This window comes from Pinus tabuliformis, chromosome 9 (genome assembly GCF_031772625.1).
Source record: "Pinus tabuliformis cultivar Carrire ecotype Pingquan chromosome 9, CPIR1, whole genome shotgun sequence".
Lineage (NCBI taxonomy): Eukaryota > Viridiplantae > Streptophyta > Pinopsida > Pinales > Pinaceae > Pinus > Pinus tabuliformis.
In genome coordinates this window covers 167,566,171-167,587,388 of record NC_142307.1, presented here as the reverse complement: position 1 = coordinate 167,587,388, position 21,218 = coordinate 167,566,171, and positions in this window count along the sequence as shown.

Genomic DNA, 21,218 nt, shown 5'->3' with positions numbered 1-21,218 from the left:
TGTTATATGTACCTGATCTCAAAAAGAACCTGGTATCCATCTCGACAATGGAAGACAAAGGCTATAAGGTAACCTTCAGCGATGGTAAGGTACGCATATGGAAAAATAATGTTAAAGATGCTTTCACTCTTGGGTTTCGAGTTGATTCTTTATATCAAGTCGGTGGAAGTCCGCTAGGTGTCATGTCTTGTGACACAACGCTTCAGTCCGAAATTTGGCATCGGAGGTCTGCCCACCTTCATTACAAAGCTCTACCCGATGTAAGACAGATGGTAACATGGATGCCTGAATTCCAAGTAGAGAAAGAAGGTGTATGTCCGGGATGTGCCGAAGGAAAGCTCAAAAGGGGACCATTCCCTTCAAGTCAAAGCAAGACCTCTGATATATTACAACTAGTTCACTCAGACATATCAGGTATGATGCCTGTGAACTCCTTGGGAGGATACTCATATTATCTCACTTTTACAGATGACCATTCTCGAAAGACCTGGATATACTTCTTGAAAAAGAAGGATGAAGTGTTCCCTTGGTTCCGACACTTCAAAGCCCTAATCAAGAATCAAACCAAAAAGAAGATCAAGATCTTAAGAACTGACAATGGGACTGAATATGAATCTAATGAGTTCCATGATTTTTTTAAAGAGGCTGGCATCAAGAGGGAGACTACTACACCATATACTCCTGAACAAAATGGTGTGGCAGAAAGGAAGAACTGCACAATTATGGAAGTTGTCCGGGCCATGCTACATGATCAAATTCTTCCTAAGTTTCTATGGGCTGAAGCTGCAAACACTGCCGTATATGTACAAAATCGATGCCCTCATCAAGCATTGGGTTCCAAGAATCCTGAAGAAAAATTCATCGGTAAGAAACCTGATGTTTCTCATTTTAAAATTTTTTGAAGCCCTGTATACTTTCATGTACCGAAAGAGAAAAGAAATAAATTGGGAGCATCTGGAAACAAGGGAATTTTCGTGGGCTATGGTGAAAATACTAAAGGCTATAGAATCTATGTAGCTGGTCAAAGGGAAGTTATAATTAGTCATGATGTCACCTTTGACGAAGATATGGCTCTCAGCAAGGTGATCAATCTTCCGACTTTGAGGAGCTCTCAAGAAGCCGACACCAGGGAACCGAAAGAAAAGGATGATGAATCAATGCCTGATGTAGAAGAACCCATGGATCCGATTGATCCTCCTCCATATGAGCTTTCCTCTTCTAGGAAGAGGCCTTCATGGCTTAAGGGGTTACTTGATGATGCTGAAGGACATGCTGCACCCCGAGGAACCTTTCGTGAAAGTAAGAAACCTAATAGGTATCAAGGATACCTGACCATCATGAGCACGATCATACAAAATGAGCCTTCGTCATTCTCAGATGCTGTCAAGCATCAAGTATGGAAGGATGCTATGACCGAAGAATATGAGTCTATCATAAAGAATGATGTTTGGGAAGTAGTTCCCAGACCCCAGGACAAGACTGTTGTTACTTCCAAATGGCCTTATAAGATAAAGCATGCAGCAGATGGAAGCACGGAAAAGTATAAGGATCGTTTTGTTGCTCGAGGTTTCTCCCAAAAGGAAGGTATAGACTATGATGATATATTTGCACCTGTTGCCAGATATACGACCATCCGCTCGATCATAGCCCTTGCCGCTTCACAAGGATGGAACCTACATCAGATGGATGTCAAGACTGCGTTCTTGCATGGCTCGATCAAAGAAGAGGTCTACGTGGAGCAACCCGAAGGATTTGAGATTTATGATCGAAAATCTCATGTATGCAGGTTGAAGAAAGCTCTCTATGGGCTGAAACAAGCACCCCGAGCATGGTATGAGAGGATCGATAGCTACTTGATGAAGCTGGGATTCACTAGGAGTGAAGCCGATCCTAACCTTTACTTTAAGGTTGAAGATGACAAGCCTCTCATACTAGTGTTGTATGTGGATGACCTCTTTCTAATAGGTGCAGACCCTCTCATTCACAAATGTAAGAGGGAGCTGGCCTCTGAATTTGAAATGAAAGACCTAGGACTGATGCACTACTTCCTAGGACTTGAAGTGTGGCAAAAGCCAGGAGAAATTTTCCTATCTCAAGGAAAATATGTGATGAAGATATTGGAAAGATTTGGAATGGTGGACTGCAAGCCTGTAACTACTCCGATGGAGCTTGACTTCAAGAAGTTAAGCGGTAGTGCTGCTGGACCTGTTTTACGAAATGCTACCGAGTATCGGCAACTCGTCAGAGCATTAATGTTCTTAGTGAACTCCCGTCCAGATATATGCTTTGCAGTCAACACGTTGAGCCAGCATATGGTTGAACCCCACCACATACACTGGATTGGTGCCAAGAATCTGCTGAGATATCTTCGTGGCACTATCACTTATGGGTTAAGATACATTGCAAGAGATGTGAGACTATTTGGATACACAGATGCTGGATAGGCAGGCAATGTGGAGGACTGTAAGAGCTCCGGGTGTTGTTTCTCCTTGGGATCTGCTTCGATATCCTGGATGAGAAGGAAACAAAAGTCGGTGGCTTTGAGCACCGCCGAAGCAGAGTATATTGCTGCTAGCATGGCTTCTTGTGAGGCAGTTTGGTTGCGAAAGCTCTTCAGTGAGTTGTTTGGATTCACATTGGATACCACTGTGATCCTTTGTGACAACCAAAGTGGGATTCGTTTGTCAGAGAATCCCGTATTCCGTGATCGCTCCAAGCATATTGTATCAGATACCATTATATTCGAGATATGGTGCAACGGGGAGCTATAAGGCTCCATCATATCGGTATAGATGAACAGGTCGCCGACATTCTGACAAAACCCCTTGGGAAAGTAAAATTTCTGACTTTCCGTGAACAACTTGGAGTTGTTCAAAGACCCTCCAATGAGGGTCATGTATGATGCATTGAGCTCTGAGAGCTCCAGGGGGGTGTGGGGTGCTTCTTGTAGCAGCATATGACCACAGGATTATTCACTATCCCCTGGTGGTATACATGTACACCCCGTGGCGACATTGTAGCAGGATTGATGTGTTCTCCTGTGAGGCCTGGATTGATGTGTTCTCCATGGCAGCCTGGATTGATGTGTTCTCCATGGCAATTGTAGCAGGATTGATGTGTTCTCCTGTGAGGCCTAGATTGATGTGTTCTCCATGGCAATTGTAGCAGGATTGATGTGTTCTCCTGTGAGGCCTGGATTGATGTGTTCTCCATGGCAATTTTAGCAGGATTGATGTGTTCTCCTGTGAGGACAGGATTGATTAGTTCTCCTGTCAAGGCATCCTACCCATGCAGCCTGGGACTCATGGGAAGTACCTCTCATCTGATCAATGAGCATGGAAATGAAGTTAGGGACCATAGTAGTACCGATGGATGCATCGTTGTAACTACCGTACTCCCTATGCTAGGATGACCTCCATTGATCTGGGATCAATGATACTGGTCTGGGACCAGTGGTAGGAGTTGTACCATACTATGACGCTGACTTCGGGTCGGTTGAGACTGGTCTGGGATTAGCGGTACATACTCTGAGACTGACTTTGAGTCAGTGGAGGATGATATTGGTCTGGGACCATTGGAGTTGTACTCACTATGACGCTAACTTTGGGTTGGTTGAGACTGGTCTGGGACCAGTGGTACATACTATGAGACTGACTTTGAGTCAGTATGATACATCCTCGATCATTTCTTCTTCTTCATAATTCGGACAAAAGCGGAGTAGAACAGAACAATGCAAGAGCAGAGCAGAACAAAACAAAACAGTATAGATCAGTGCAGGGCAGAACAAGACAAAGCAGAACAGGAAAAATAGAGCAGAGCAGGGCAAGGGTCAGGCTGTACAAGGCAGTGCATTTGATGGATGAATAGTAACGACCAATAGACAGATTGTAGATGAAGTTCTCCATGGTTGAGAGGGAGTGTTAAAATTGGAAACCAGGGGAAAACTTCATGTGGGTCATCTTATTCATGGCTAATAATATTTTTATTAGATTCCTCTCGTCGAGAGGTGTAGGATTGATATAAAGATCATCTAATTCCGATAAGTATTCATGGAGATATGAATTTATTTTGATTATGGAATTATTATCAAGCCGACCTACAACTCATGTAGGCTCAGAAGCCCAACAGTCGCATCTATTCACCCACCAACGTTGTGTATAAATATAAGAGGACTTTTCCTCATTTGGACTCACTCATCTCATCACATCTCTCCCTCTCTACTGCGCAGATATGAGTCTCTTCTCTACTACGCTGAAATGGGTCTCTCTCTCTCACACATGTGAAGCCGGAAGTTGTTGAATTTGAAGCTGCAACTGCAGAAGTAAATATTGACTTGCGTGGCCTAGAAGATATCCTCATCTGAACTGTGCTGTGGGTTCATCTGAACCTCCTCTGGAAGCCGAAACTTTTGGTGGTGTAATGAAGTCAATCCGACTGTCAGTTTGTGAGATATGGTCTGCCCTAGTTTGATAATGAAGCCGCTAATGCTGATGCTACTGATCTAGGGTTTGCTACTGCTGATATGAATCAGAGTTATTGTACTATTTCTCTCTGCTGAATTATTGAAGATAAAAGAAGATTTGATCAAAGGGTTTCCCCACACATTGTGGGGTTTGTCCCTGGCTATCCGCCACATCTTGTGTCTCTTGTCTTGGCTTGTTTTCTGTCGATCGTTTAATGTTCTATCTGCACTTTACTTTATGTACATGTGATTTCTAATCAGTGGAATATAATAAGAAAAAGAAGTAAACTGTTATAAGCATAAAACATACCATAACTTAACAGTTAGACTTGTACTTTGAGCGAATATTGAATGAGATTGAAGACCCTGGATCTAGTTTCATCCATCGGGGCTGCGATATATTCAGGAGTACCAAATCAAATGTACAAAGACATTAAATAGATGGTCATCCTAATCATGGATCACGAATCTATATCTGTAGAAACATGAGTCTATATCTGTAGACGACTATCTGATTTATGTACATGTAATGAAAGTTTATAAGCTGAGCATGGAAATGCATCCCTCAACTAATTCATGAGAAAAAATTTAGATTATCATGATGTGTTGTATTGTAATTGATGCAGGTCGCCTTCCGTTTTGAAACTTCCTATCCTCATGATAAAGAATTTCACCCAACATAAATATTTACGACCTCATGCTTTAGGGGGCAACTGTTATAGATCCATTTGGGCATATCAACCCCAACTTATGGGTCAGTGTTATTAGGGCTCATCAACCCCTAATACAGTTGTTACATGCCCTAAAGAAGTTAGTCATCAGAATTCCTTACTCCCAAAGAAGTTCCATCACAAAAAACATCCAAAAAGTGCCCCTAAGGAGATCAACATAGGAAGCCTTCTATCAGGCTGCAATGCATTGCAGGAACTACATTGACTGAGTGCTATGCATTGCATTAAGTCCCTCATTAGCCTGCAATGAGCAAACTTGGGAAAATTTCCATGAGGGTTTGAAGATTCCTTATCCACTGGAACCCTTTAGAAGTTTCTCAAGTGCCACCTGCCCTTTGAGTTCACCCTTGGATGACAAAGAGAATTTGGATACATCATCCAATCCCCTCTTTCATGGAACTAATTTCTAAAAATAGAAAGGAATTCATCATCATGATTGATGACACAACCTCCTTCACTCATCTATAAATAGATCACTCATCTCAGAGATCTAGAGGCTGAAAAATATTGAGTTGCAAGGAGATGTTGGTGGAATGAGATTAGGTTTGAGTGCAAGTATTGTGATATTGTTGGAATGTTATGCTTTCCATGAGGTGAAGAAGGATTGAATTGGAAGGATGACATTGGATCGAACTCACATTGGTTGTAACCTTTCCTCTTATAAATAAATCTTTCGATATTTTTCCCTTATGTTTGTGTTTATGTTAAATGCATTCATGTGTATATCATGCTTTCGATTTTGTGCTACTTATGAATAATAGATCATTATGCTTTGACGGGTTCTTGTTTCTGTAAGTCGTGCAGGTACTTCTCAAGCGATTTAAGTACGGGAAGGAGCAGCGAAATTGGTCAAGGGAGATAAGGAACAAGCAGAAGTTACAAGTAGGTTCTTCGTCCCTTATCTTATTTGTTGTTTATAGGAAAAATTAAGATTTCTTTGACTGTTGTTTCTAGATCAGCTACTAGGTCTAGAGGGTTAGACATTTGTAGAAACACTAAATATTCCCGAAACACTAAGTAGCATAGATCAATTGGTAAGACATAGTACCAAAGTTGATTTCTTCAACAAGTCAATCGAATGCCTCAAGGACAGTGCAAAAAGTATATTTATACAAGGAGAAAGAAAGTTGTATATTGAATAAATGGGACACAAGCAAGAAATGAATGGTGCTAGAGGATCCCATGGTGTGGATATCTACTCTCTGCTATAGTGGAGGCCCATGGCTCTCAACGCTCACCCTACTAGTGTCATTAAGACTCTCTGGAGGGCTTCGACCCTGTATAGGGAGACCAAACCCCAAGATGAAGACACACCTACAATTGTGTATAAGATCCAATGTGTCTCCTCAACTTCTATCACAAACATTTCATTAATGAAATTGGGTAAATGACCTTACAAATCATGGAACCAAGTGGAAACTCCATAGTGTCACGCCCTTCCATATTGGGATTTAGAATGTATAGATCTTCCCAGGTACAAGAAAGGGGTTAATCAAGGACCCTATTAGGTAGTTTTAGCCTCCAAGGGAGTGACAATTCCATGGTACATCCCTCAAATGGTAGGTATCATGTGAAATAATGATGGAATGTATTGGGGGCATAATTTGTATGTCCCAACCATGTTTTGCATTTTATGGTACATTTCCTATTGAGAGGGGCCAAAATATGCTTTTTACTTTGTTTTTAGCTGCATAAACCTCTAGGGCATTATTTTAGGTCCAACCCAAAGTGTGTACATGGGGAGGAGGAGGCTAACTTATCCAAAAATGAATCCTGGATAAACCTCTAAGTCTAAAAGACTTCATATAAGAGGTAAAAGGTGCCAAATGGCACAAATCGTTTGTAAATCAAAGGAAAATGAAAATCACAGGCTACTCTTGGAAATAGTCTCATTGCAAAGATCTCCTCATTCTAAATCCAACGCAACTTGGATGGGCGAAAACACACTTCAGATGAAGAAGTTATCATAAAGAGAAGCTCCCCTTTGTTGTTTGGGAAAGAGGCAAAACCATAGAAAAAACATTGAAAAACAGACCTATCGGCAGTCAACAAAGCAATGAACAGGAGCCGTCAGATTTGGCCGATCAACAGTCTAAATCCGATCGGCAAATCGCAATCGGTGGTGGTAGGCGAAGGATGTTGGAACCGGTTATATGATTATTGTGATCACGATATCACAATCAGTGATTACAACAGAGCGATATCGCAATTGACGGTTACAGTGGAGCACTTGCCCACGACTTGGGGCTCGTGCAACATGCGATTGCGACGGGTCACATCGCAAAGTCGCATCGGAGCCACACAGAGGAGGGGGATAGATATATCTATATATATATATCTATATATATATATAGATATATATATATATATATATATATATATATATATATAGATATATAGATATAGATATATATCTATATATATATATACATGTGTATATATGTGTGTGTGTGTGTGTGTGTATATGTATATATATATATATATACACATATATACATCTATATATATATACATATATACACACATCTATGTATAGATATATATATATCTATATATATATATATATATATATATATATATAGATATCTAGATATATATATATATATATATATGTATATATATACGCGCCGCGAGCCCGATAACATTACACACGATATTCTATAAAGTTTCAGATCCATCAAACGACAGTTTCATTGTGTTTCCACGTATTTCGTTTGATAAACAAAATACGATGGGAAAGCGTCGATGTGATGAAGACCGGACCCGAAAGGGTCTGCGAATAAAAATACATAATGTTTCAAATCCGCCATAAGGCCATTTTGCGGGATTTTGCAGTGTTTTAAACATATTTTGCAAGTACAAAGGGAAGCCATGGAATGGGCATTGCGACTTGCGATAAGCAATTATGGGCGGACCCGATAGGAGTTTAGGGCAGAATTCATAGTAATTGTAAGTCCGATGAACAGCGTTTTCTGCGGATTTTTCCCATGTTTTACAGTGTTTCTCTGTATAAACAGGGAACAACTATTTCTAAGGATTTCAAACGCTGATGGTTCCATTGTGTTATAACACAGGTAGCCACTATCCCCAAGGGCATTTAGCAATGATTGCTAACGCTCGGAGAGGGGATTTGAGTGGACAAAGGTTGAAAGACAGAGAGCCCGAAAGAGAAAATGAACAGACATTGCCAGTTGGCTTAAGAAGCCATAGATGTCACAGACAGGGGGTTGTTGTTGGAGTTGTTGCTGAAACCAAGCATAAGCAGAAAGCGAAGCCAAAGCAGGAAGCTAAGGCGAAAGAGACCAGCACAAAAAAGGTAGCAGCAAAACAAGTAGCACAGAAATCAAAAGCTGAAGCATAGAGCAACCAAGGGAGCCACTTGGAGTTCAAGTGGAAAGCCAGAGGGTTGTAAACTAACAGAGAGCTGAAGAGACATAGATAAGAGCCAGAGCTAGAGCCGAGGGCCAGAAAGCCGAGAGCTTCAAGAGCCAGGGATAAAATGGTGTATAAACCCATTGTTTCTGTGTAAAACAGTGGATTTGAGCCAATATCTTGTAAAAGGACTTTTCCATAATCCCAGAGAGCCTAGTCAAGTTGACTAGAGCTCAAGGAGACGTAACCCAAGAGTTTTGGGTGAACTCCAAGTTAAATTGTTGTTCATGTGTCTGTTTTATTGCTGCGTTATTTAATGTTATGTGTGTGTGTGTGTGTGTGTGTGTGTGTGTGTGTGTGTGTGTGTGTGTCAGTTTAAGCACATCAACTTACAGCACAACAACATAAATTAAAACATATAATCAGTCAAAAACAAATACCAACATACACATATTTTCAATCATTTCTTAATTCCGCATTGGTTAATTAATAAGACTTGGGAATATTTAAGCTTTGAAAGTTGGAGAGGTTCTTGTAAGTTCGACAAGAAGCCTAAGTTGCCTATGTTTATATTAGGTGGTATCAGAGCCTGGTTTGGTTAACCACACCTTTAAGAAGGTTATATCAGAATGCTAGATCGACAAAGCAAAGACTGCTTGTCTGAAAGGTGTTGGAAGAGCAAGAGGCTGACCATATGCTTGTTTTGCAGATTGACTATTTTCTGAGTTTGCAGAGGTAAAGGGAAAGTTACTAATAGCTCAATCCAGGAAAGACAAATAGGAGGAAGGGTTGAAGGCATTCTTCTATCCCAAAGGACCTCAAGGCAATCCTTCAAACACAAGAGGTTTGTTGCAAAAGGTTGTTGAAATAAGCTCTTTATTAATCTTGTTTGAAGTTCTTTGTTCATTGGCATAATGACAACTTCCTCAAGTGTATCCTCGAATTCTTCCTTCTTCATCACAAGACTCTTTGATGGAGACTTGAAGCAAGACTTGTTTATCATGATGGACAAGGTGAGAGAAATGTATGAGGATGGAAGAAAGAGTAGCATACTTAGAGAGCAGTTAAATTCCATGAAGCAAGAGAAGCAGTTGCTTTTTGACAGACTACAATAAATGGAGAGGCAACTTCATATGGCAAATATGAACTTGAAGAGGATGCATGAGTTGGAGTCACAACTCTTTGTTTCCAAAGAAGCCTTGGTCAAGTATCAGCTTGAAGAAGAGGGAAACCATTCTAGTTTGTCTTCAAATTCTTCTAAGAATGCTTATATTGGTTCTTTTGAAAAACATACTAGAGGCATAGGTTCCAAGCTAATTTCCAAGATGGGCTATGAAGGAAAGGGCTTGGGAAACCATGCACAAGGTATTGTTGAACCAATAATGGTTGAAGAAAGGCCTAAGTATCTAGGTCTTGGCTATGGACAGTCTTATGGAGAGAGCTCCAAAGCTGCCATGAAGGTCATTGAAACAGCTCCAAGAATGGGTTGCATTGTAGAGTGTGAAGATTGTATTCAAGAGGAATGCAATGGCTTGAAACATCACTTGTAGAATGCAGGTGTTCAAAAGCACACATTTGAACCAGAGAGTTGTGGGAACTTGAACAACCTTGAAGAGATTGATGGTGTTCCAAAGGGAGCCACTTCTTCATTTGCTTCACCTCCTCATGAAGGCAATAAAGGTGAAAGAGGCAGGTATAAATCTAGTTCTAATCATATTCCTTTTGATTTTGTAAAGCATGGCAAATTTACACATAAGCATGGGAAAAGAGTTGCATGTTCCTTTTGTGGTTTGGATAACCATAATGTTTCTAGATGTTGGAAGAGAATGGCCACATACAGGAACATTTTGAAGGAAAAGAATCAAAGAGCCAAAGGTCCATTGGACAAGGCAAATCATGTTGTCAAGAGTATGCACATGTGTTGCACTTACTACCATAAGCAAGGGCATCTTGCTGAAAAGTGTTGGACTCTGAATCAAGCAATGCTTCCACCAAAGCTGAAGAAAGTGGAAAGAGAAGACGATAGAAGTGGAAATGGAGTTTCCATCGATGATGTGCTTCAGAATGATTCACATGTTGATGCTGATGTGCAAACAAAGGAAAGACCTTTGAACTGGATTGGTAAGAAATGGTTAGATTTCTTTCCCAATTAAGGATTGCATGTATATTGATGCATCTATTTGCACTTCTTGTTGATGAGATGCAAGTTGCAGGTTTCTACCAAGATGGTGAATGGAAAAGATTGAGTGGGAGACTCACTTTGTTGCTACAACATTAGATTTCATTTCGACTTCAAAAGTACAGTGTACTTAAGTGAAAGTTGAAGGATGAAATGCATGCATGAGCATGAGATGCATGAACACAGGGATGTTGATGTTTTCCTTGTATTTGAACATGTGTATGTAATCAACTTGAAGGGTTGATTGCTTTGATATGAACATGCATGTAATATTGACTTGAGAAAAGTCGATTTGGTCTCTAAGATGGAGATAGTGATGAAATGTTTCATCTTTTGAAAAGAATCCTAATGGTCTTTTTCTACATGCTTGACTATAAGGGTAATTTGTTTTAAAGTCAAGTTTTGTGGGCTTGTTGTCTAGTCCATCATTTGTATGCCGATGTAAGACATGGAGGTGTTCATAAAATGTGGAAGTTGTTTCTTTTATTGATGCAGGAGTTTAGGCCATCCAATTGTTGTCTATATTTCTGTTGCTGTTAACAATTGTTGTTGACAGCTTGTCAAATAGGTACAATGAAATTTTTGTGGAGCAGATGTACTTCACATTTGTTTGAGCCACCTTGGATCAATGATCAAGGTAGAGAAGCTCAAACTACCTTCTATAACCATTACCAGCCCATTCAGAAGGGAAGTAGTCAGAAACTTTGGTTCAGAGGCACTATGCAAGGCAAGTGTGTGGAGGCTAAAAGGAGAGGGTGTTGTTACTCTTAGGTACCGTTCAAATCAGTATATCAGTCTTTTGGAGACCAAAAGTTCTTTTAGTGGGAAGGCGTGATCCAAAAATGGATCCTCGATAAACCTCTAAGTCTAAAAGACTTCATATAAGAGGTAAAAGGTGCCAAATGGCACAAATCCTTTGTAAATCAGAGGGAGATGAAAATCACATGCTGCTCTCAGAAATAGTCTCACTGCAAAGATATCCTCATTATGAATCCAATGCAACTTGAATAGGCGAAAATGGACTTCAGATGAAGAAGTTATCATAAAAAGAAGTTCCCTTTGTTCTTTGGAAAAGAGGCAAAACCATAGAGAAAACATTGAAAAACATACCTATCGACGGTCAACAGAGCAATGAATAGGAGTCGTCAGATCTAGCCAATCAACAATCCAGATCCGATCGGCAAATCACAATCGGTGGTGGCAGGCGAAGGATATCAGAACAGGTTATATGATTATTGCTATCGCAATATCGCAATTGGAAGTTACAGCGGAGAACTTACCCATGACCTGGGGCTCATGCGACATGTGATTGTAATGGGTCACATCGCAAAGTCACATCGGAGCCACACAGAGGAGCAGGACACACACACACACATATATATACGTGCTGCGGACCCAATAACATTACACACGATATTCTATAAAGTTTTAGATCCGTCAAACAACAGTTTCATTGTGTTTCCACGTATTTTGTTTGATAAATGAAATACGATGGGAAAACACTGATGCGATGAAGACCAGACCCGAAAGGGTCTGCGAATAAAAATACATAATGTTTCAAATCCGCTATAAGGCCAATTTGCGGGATTTTGCGATGTTTTTAACGTAATATTTTATAAATACAAAGGGAAGCCATGGAATGGGCATTGCGACTTGCAATAAGTGATTATGGGCAGACCCGATAGGAGTTTAGAGCGGAATTCATAGTAATTGAAGTTCGATGAACAATGTTTTCTGCGAATTTTTCCCATGTTTTATAGCATTTCTCTGTGTAAACAGGGAACGAATTTTTCTAAGGATTTCAAGCGCCGATGGTTCCATTCTGTTATAGCACAGGAGGCCACTATCCCCGAGGGTGTTTACCAATGATTTCTAATGCTCAGAGAGGGGATTTGAGCAGACAAAGGCTGGAAGACAGAGAGCCCGAAAGGGAAAATGAACATACATCGCCAGTTGGCTTAAGAAGCCATGAATTTCAGAGATAGGGGCTTGTTGTTGGAGTTGTTACTAAAACTAAGCATAAGTAGAAAGCGAAGCCAAAGCAGGAAGCCAAGGTGAAAGAGACTAGCAGCAAAACAAGTAGTGCAGAAATTAAAAGCTGAAGCGTAGAGCAACCAAGGGAGCCACTTGGAGTTCAAGTGGAAAGCCAAAGGGCTATAAACTAACAGAGAGCCGAAAAGTCAGAGCTAAGAGCCAAAGCCAATAGCCAGAGCCAGAGCCGAGAGCCAGAAATCCGAGAGCTTCAAGACCCAGGGATAAAATGGTGTATAAACCCACTGTTTATGTGTAAAATAGTGGAGTTGAGCCAAGAGCTTGTAAAAGGACTTTGCCATAATCCCAGAGAGCCTAGTTGAGTTGATTAGAGCTCAAGGAGACGTAGCCCAAGAGTTTTGGGTGAACTCCAAGTTAAATTGTTGTTCATGTGTCTATTTTATTGCTACATTATATATATATATATATATATATATATATATATATATATATATATATATATATATATATATATATATATATATAGATATATAAGTTTAAGCACATCAACTTACAACACAACAATAGAAATTAAAGCATATAATCAGTTAAAAACAAATACCAACATACACCTGTATTTTCAAGCATTTCTTAATTCCGCATTGGTTAATCAATAAGACTTGGGAATATTTAAGCTTTGAAAGTGGGAGAGGTTCTTGTAAGTTGGACAAGAAGCCTAAGTGCCCTATTTTCAAATCACTAACTCCTTGTGGACCCAATGGACAAATGTGGACTTGGATGGGAAATATGTGGAAAGGGGTTATAATGAGTAGAGGAGGGTGATGTATGTTGTGTTGGGAAGCGATACCACATAACCAAAATCAATATTTCCCATGTAGTGCCACTACTAAAGCTAGTATCCAATAAAGGAGATCCCATCAGACTAGGATACAAGGTTAACCACCAAGTTGGAAAAGGGGAGAAGAGTACAAACCAAGCCCATATTTCTGCTAAATCCACCCACTATTCCATGCCCAAGAGTGTCAATTATAAGTAAGCACAAATATTCAACTACACAATGAAATCCATACCTTCGAGGTTGGAAGGCCCACCTTCAAACATATGATCATAACAAATGGGCGTGGGTACATAATAGCTGACTCAGGTGGCTGAGATGGTGGCACATAGAGCTATCTGTTGTCTGCAAGGGGTTGTTGGCTTTCGCCTGAAGACTATCTAGGAGAAAATAATTCCTCCTATGGGTGTCACCCAAAGGTGGCAGGTTATAGGGATCTCACGGTCCACCCAATTGTAAGCCATCTTCTCGCCTAGCTACCCTTGAGATTTTCATTCCAGTCAAGAATACATTTTTCTGATAAATTCTAAGACTATTTCCCTGCAACCTCAAGCAATGTTCTACTTTAAATTGAGGGTTTCTCACCAATGTTTTTCTCCCACTATCATTGCTTGGAAATTTATGTCTTTCTCTCCCACAGTAATTCGACAAAGAACCAGATTGATGGCATTTATCTCCAACCATTTATCCCTGGTCTCTGCATAAATGTCCAGACTAATGGCATTTATCTCCATCCATTCTCTTTGATACCATTTTTATCTCTCCTTTCCTTGAGAAAGTGAATGGGAAGTAATGAGGAATTTTTCTTGCTTTGTTATTTCCATTCCTAGAACATAACTAACTCACCAACTGGTTCTTTGACTATTATCAATTTAGTCACACCTGATAACCCTTTACATATTCTCAAGAATATTAATGCGATTAAATTTCATTGTCTTTTCTTCCAAATAAATGTAAATATAAATATTTTCTTGTTAATAGAAAAACATGTAAATTCTATGATTTACATTTTCCAAATTAATTATAGTTCAACTTTAACCAATAAGGTCTTAAGTCACGTCATCGAGGATACTACCTGTATAATTTCTTTTATGCACATAGATATGCAAGAACATATATAGAAGTCTACTTTCATAAATGCACTTGCATTTTCACATATGTGTGACTTTAGTATATGTGCACTTCCATATCTATGTGCATATACAAAAATTGTCCATATACATAAACCATCTTCCATATATGTGAAATTTCTGTATATGCACATAAATATAGAAGCATACATATATGGAAGTCACACATATGCGAAAATGCAAGTGAATATGTAGAAGATGACTTCCACATATGTGTGACTATGTGGTCCCCTATGATGCCCAAGTGAGTGGGTGGTGTTTGAGTGAGGATGAAAATGCAAGAATAGGAATGAGTTTGTTTTTAATCACACATAAAACAAAATGGAAAAATGGTTAATTTTAATCCTGTGAAAGCATTTTCGCCTATGTGTAACATCCATATATGCATGCTTTGATATCTATGTGCATATACGAAAGATACACATATACATCGATCAAGTCTCTTTCCTTATTTGGTTCTTCTTAACATGGCAAGATGACCTTCAATTGCTTGACATTGCAATGTGTATATTTGATCCTATATTGTCATTAATATTTTCCATGTTATTAAAATTATAACATCGAGTTCTAGGGATATTACAAGTATTCACTTAATGAGCTTTCTAGGCTCACTATTGTTGGTAATGGATCTACCTCCTCATCACTCCATCACTATCATGAGAAAGTCTCCTTTTCCTATGAGAATTTCATTCTTGGTACACTAGATGTCTAAGTTCAACCTATTTCACCCAATTCTCGGGATAATAGTTAATAGGGATAACAATATTCCTCCTATAAATTTTGTAATATTGAGTCTTATTTATGATTCATATATTTTGTTAAGGGTTCAAGAGCCAAATCATATATGGATGTTTGTAATTGGGTTATAAAATGAAATTGTTTAGTTTTTTTTTGTAATTACATGTACTCTTCTTCAAGCTCTTTGGTTCATATTTGTTCTCCTTTTTGAATGCTTTGACTCCATCACTTTTATAAATAAATATTTCCCATTTATTGAAAATAAATAAAATAATATATATTAATATATTAGTATGTACAAAATAATTGTGAAATTCCTACCATGCTTGTTGGTGAAGCATGATTCAATATTAACAATTTGTATCAGCAATCCCTATTGTCCATCTAATAATGATTAATAATTAAATTAAAATTATGGAATTCCTATTCCAAAATAGGCACACTGTGTGTGTGTGTGTATTATCAAACTGAAAGTAGTAGCAAATTTTAAGAGATAGAGCTTAACACTATTGATATGCTCCATTATTAGAAATAACGAATAAGTGAAATATTAATCATGCAATATAAAAAAAATCTAATGGCATAACAAAAAATAATAGAATATATTGATTTTAGCAACGATATAGATAATAATGATGTACAACAATTAGGAAGTTGCAATGGTTTTGTTGTAATTCAAATCATTTTAACAATGATATAACATCAATAAAAATATAAGACAAAAGCAACATGATATATTTATTTCAAAAATGGTACACTGAAAAATATGTAAATAAATTGGTTTAATTTATTTCAATAATGACATAATAAAAAAAAATAAGATGCATGGATTTGAGTAACAATATATTTTCCAATGGGTCTTGGATGGATGGTGATCGGGTGCACTGTTAAGGCACTCCTAGATGCTAAGTCACATGTTTAGCTCCCCTCCCTGTTCACGGGTTATTCTTGATCATAAACATGACGTAGCCTCACCAATGTTGAACTTACAAAAATAATGATACATTGGAAATTCCCATGGGGTGTAGAAAAGACTGTGATAGGGCATTATGTCAAAACACTCCATGATCATCAATTTGAAACTATATGGGAAAAAATCCAACCATGGTAAGAATCAATGTTGCCTAGGCTAGGTACGATCCTTACATGATTTTGATGGATTAAATGCCCCTCAGTTGCAGCTACTCAAGCCATAAGTTAGACATGCAAGTCATCTCAAAGCTCATAAACTAACAAACAAAAAAAATGATACATTAGAAATTGATTTATAATATCAGGTTGATTTGAACAATGATAAAAGATAATACATTGTATCGTTATTTGAACAATGATAAAATATAATACATTGTAGGGTTGATTTGAACAACGATAAAATATAATACATTGTAGGGTACACTAATTTTAATATGAGAAATGATGTAACACATTAATTGATGAAAAGATGAAGAAGAAATCGTTTTGCAAAATTGGTTTCAACATTACAATAATACAAATTATGAGAGAAGTGCTTAACAATATAAATAATGAAAAACAATTTTAAAATACATATATTATAGGTTAAAGTCATATACATTTTCTTCATGTCTAATTTATGTTTGGTTATAATTCTAAGATATATAAAAATACTAAAATCAATAGAATGCATTAAAATTGAAATCATATAATGAAATGTAAATAGAATTGTGTGGAACATATAGGATAGGGAAATAAATTTCTAATATTGAGAAATACAATGTAAACTACACTATAATATGATATATTTTTAGTTAAAAATAACGGTAATTGAAATCAACTTCTATTCACAGTAAATCAAAATCATATAATGAACTGTAAATAGAATTATGTGGAACATATAGGATTGGGAAATAATTTTTTAATATTGAGAAATACAATATAAGCTACACTATAATATGATATATTTTTAGTTAAATATTTCAATGGTAATTCAATTCACCTTATATTCATACTAAATCAATATGAAAAGATAAGAAACGTAAAACATATGAAATATGAAGAAAATGTATTTGGGGATTCTTGATCTATATATGTATGTGCTTGAGGATTATGTAAATTTCAAGTTAATAAAATGAGTTTTTATAGCTCTTTAAGTTGAATTCATACACATTAAAACATTAATTTAACTCATAAATTGCAAAAATTGCAGATAATATTACCATAACATTAAACACAAAATAGCAAGTGATGAAGGATTTCACCCCTCGTGGGCTACGTCTCCTGGTCCAACTTCCAATGCTTGGGCCTATATCATTGTTCTCATAACAATGGTGATTACAATCAGTTACAATGCTCAAATGGCTTAATAACAACTCCAATGCGTTCAGAGCTATCCAAAACCTCTGTCTAGCTTTTTTATGCTCCCAAAAAGGCCAAAACCTGAGAAAGTTGAGCTTCCCAAGTTTTGTTGCTAATTGACCCACAAATTCACCAAGTCAGTCTAACCGTCCTACAATTTCGGCCCTTTTCCCGCTAACTAGGCAACAAATCGACGCAAATCTGGTGCAAATTGTGGGTTCATTAAATTTCTTAATGACCTTTGTGGGCACGCTAGTGGTCACATGACCCCCATGTGACTAGGGGTTGGTGCCTAGGACCTGGCCCCCTTTCGGCGTGCCCCTGGTTCCGGGCTCATGGTCGCATGGTGGTTTGTTTAAGTCGGCGGGAGGAGGGGGAGGGGGGCGGGAGGTCAAGGCTAAGCCCTGGCCCCTGGAACCACCCCTGGTCCGTGCGGGTGCAGTGGCCAGGGCTGGGCTTAGCCCTCGGCCCTTAACCCCATACCTCCGCCCATTAATGCTATATTAAAATTTCAGAGGTCTTTTTAATAAGGACTACCCATGGTTTAACATAAACTACAGTAATTTGTTGGAATGAGGTGTACAATTTGATTCCTATGGAGTTTTATCTAACCTGCCAACAAAATTTTACTGGCCACCAAGGTGCAACGTGGAAGCCTCAAACTGGGCCACGTGGCAACATTCGATTGGCCCACATCACCACCACCACCCAATCACATTCGACCTAGACAACGCCACCAACGCATGCTAGGTGGTGAGTTGTCATTGGCCCTTTGAAGCACAGTCACACTTGCACAATCAGCATGCCCAGTTAGCTGTACGGACTATTGACACAGCAGCATGCATAATTTTTGCCAAAATTTACCTATTTGGGAAATCGACCAGAACTCATTTCCGAGAGCATACCATGTTTGTTTTCCGTGAAATGAGTTGCCCTGGATTTAGAACGACGAGATTTATCCAGTCGTTCCAATTTCGAGCCATTCCGATGGCTTTCCTTTTTGAGCATATTTTTTATCCAACAAATCAATTTTGTAGATGTCCACTGAAAATAATTTTATTTTATTATTATTCATCTTAATCATTATTAAATATTGTTAATTTTCATGTCATGTCGGTATAGCTCAAGCATAAGTTTCTATTATCCTTCCCACTTGGTTGTAGTCCAAGAATCATTTGTACATGAAATGTGGGTTTTCCATGGACACTGAACCTCACAAAAAAGTTAAAAAAAAAATATTAATTTACCACCATCACTTAATTCATCCATGTAACTTTTAAAATATTTTTCTCAATAATACTTTTTCAACTAAAAACCAATATTCAATTAATTTTAATAAATTAAATTAATTTAAATATAAACACATATATTACACGTTAAAAATTACTCACATTTCAAAAACTAAATATTTTAAACTAGTTATATAATATCAAACATAATTAGTAATTACCATGGGATTACGATAAAGCCAAATCACTATAAAATACTAAATATTTTAAACTAGATTATTATTGTTATATAATGTCAATCATAATTAGTAATTACCATGGGCTTACGATAAAGCCAAATCAATATAAAATTGTAGTATAAATTAACTACGATTACCATGTACTTTTATTTAATAAGCGACGTGACGTTTGAATTTGATTAGAATGAAAAGCCTAGACATTCTCGAAATATTTAATCTCACAGTTCAGGGTTAGTGATGAACACCAAAACAGTATGGTCTAGCCTATCTGTAGCGTTACCTAATCTTCTGGACATCGTTAACAAATCATATCCTACACGCAACACAATATTCAATTTTCAGATCTAAACATCCCACAATATTCCACAACACAAATATTTAGTCAATATAAAAAGAGAAATGCGTATTTGGTAAGCTCCTCTTACAGTTATTAATTTTTTCGAATTAAATTCTTGGTTCATTAACCTTAACTAGAGTTCACATGATTCGATAATAGTGAAGAAAGACCACGACATACACATGGAAACCCATCTTGATCCGTACTTTTTGTTTCACATGAATAACTTCAATCTTCTTGGTTCAAGAAACGATTATTTCTCTAATTTGAAATACTCTAACCAAAAATTGGGAGATGAAATGAGAGATTTGTTGCATGAGTTGTTCAGATTGGAGCGCGTAGAATCCATGCTCTTCGTCAACCTCAACCTCAACGCTCTTTCCGAAAAACTTTAACCACTCAGTACTCGTGGTCGCGATCTCTCAACATATCTCTGCCCCCGATGGCCACCAGCAATGGAGGCAACGAAATCTCTCTGAGCTTGGGCGTTGTGGGGTTCCAAAAGTTGTTGAACGAATGATCTCTGTCACTACCTACCTGGACCGATCGTAACAATTTGTTAGAGGTATGGATTTTCCTTATAATTTAAAGAAAGAAAGGGAGTGAAATTAAAAAAAGGGATTGTTCATATATATATCTTTCTCTTTGGAAATGAAAAAATATTGTGAATTCTAACCAGATAAAGGAAAGAAGAATGAAATGACGTAGAGTTTTTTTACATAGTTACCAAATACGTTTGAATCGGGAAAAAAATACGGAAATTATGAAATGATGTAGAGTTTTTTATACCAAATACGTTTGAATCGGTGAAAAAGATACGGAAATTAGTGAGTTTGATTCGTATTTCGAATACTTCGATAAAAATTCGATCCAGTTCATAGTAGCTGCCTTCTGTGAGGGTGTGCATTCCTAATCACGCTCCTCATATTAGCATATTTTTTGCACATTTATATTAGTTACCATGTCTTGCTTGTAAGCGTGTTGTGGATAATACTTAATCTGGGACTTTAAGGGTGCAATCAAAATCTAGTTAGTTTAATTTTTTAATTAAATAAACAAATGAAATAATAGTGTGATGTCCCCATAAAATTGTAATTAGTTTTATTTTACTGCAGTAAAACAAAATAGATAGTATGGTTACTGTTTGAATTAAGCATTTAATTTGATAATTATAAAGAAAACTATTTTTGGAGCGTTAGCAAATCTGGTAACTTTTCATATCAAGAAAGTTAGGGTAGGCAATTGCCTAACCCTAGTTACCTCCCTGATTATGAATTCTCCAAGGAAATGACTCAAGAGGGTAGACAAAAAACCTGAGAGTAACAGAGGAGAAAGGGAGAGGATCCGTGCTCGAAAGTTAGGCGGGGAAATAGGCTAAGTCTGGTGGTGACCAGATAGTTGTGGCACTGTGTGTGAAGCCTTGCAAGAAGATATTGATCTTGTAAGCAAGCTCGGGGGAGACTTGGACTTGAAGGCAAGTCTCAAGGTTGGGAGGATTGGAATCTGTTAAATTACAGAGGTGATTTCTACAGTTGGATTTTTCCTTTATTTACTGATCTCAAGTAAGTAAAATAACTTGGAGAAACTTTATTAAATATGAAATAATAGAGTAAATGCTCAATTCTGGAAAAATACTGTTACTAAAAAAACTTGGAAATTTA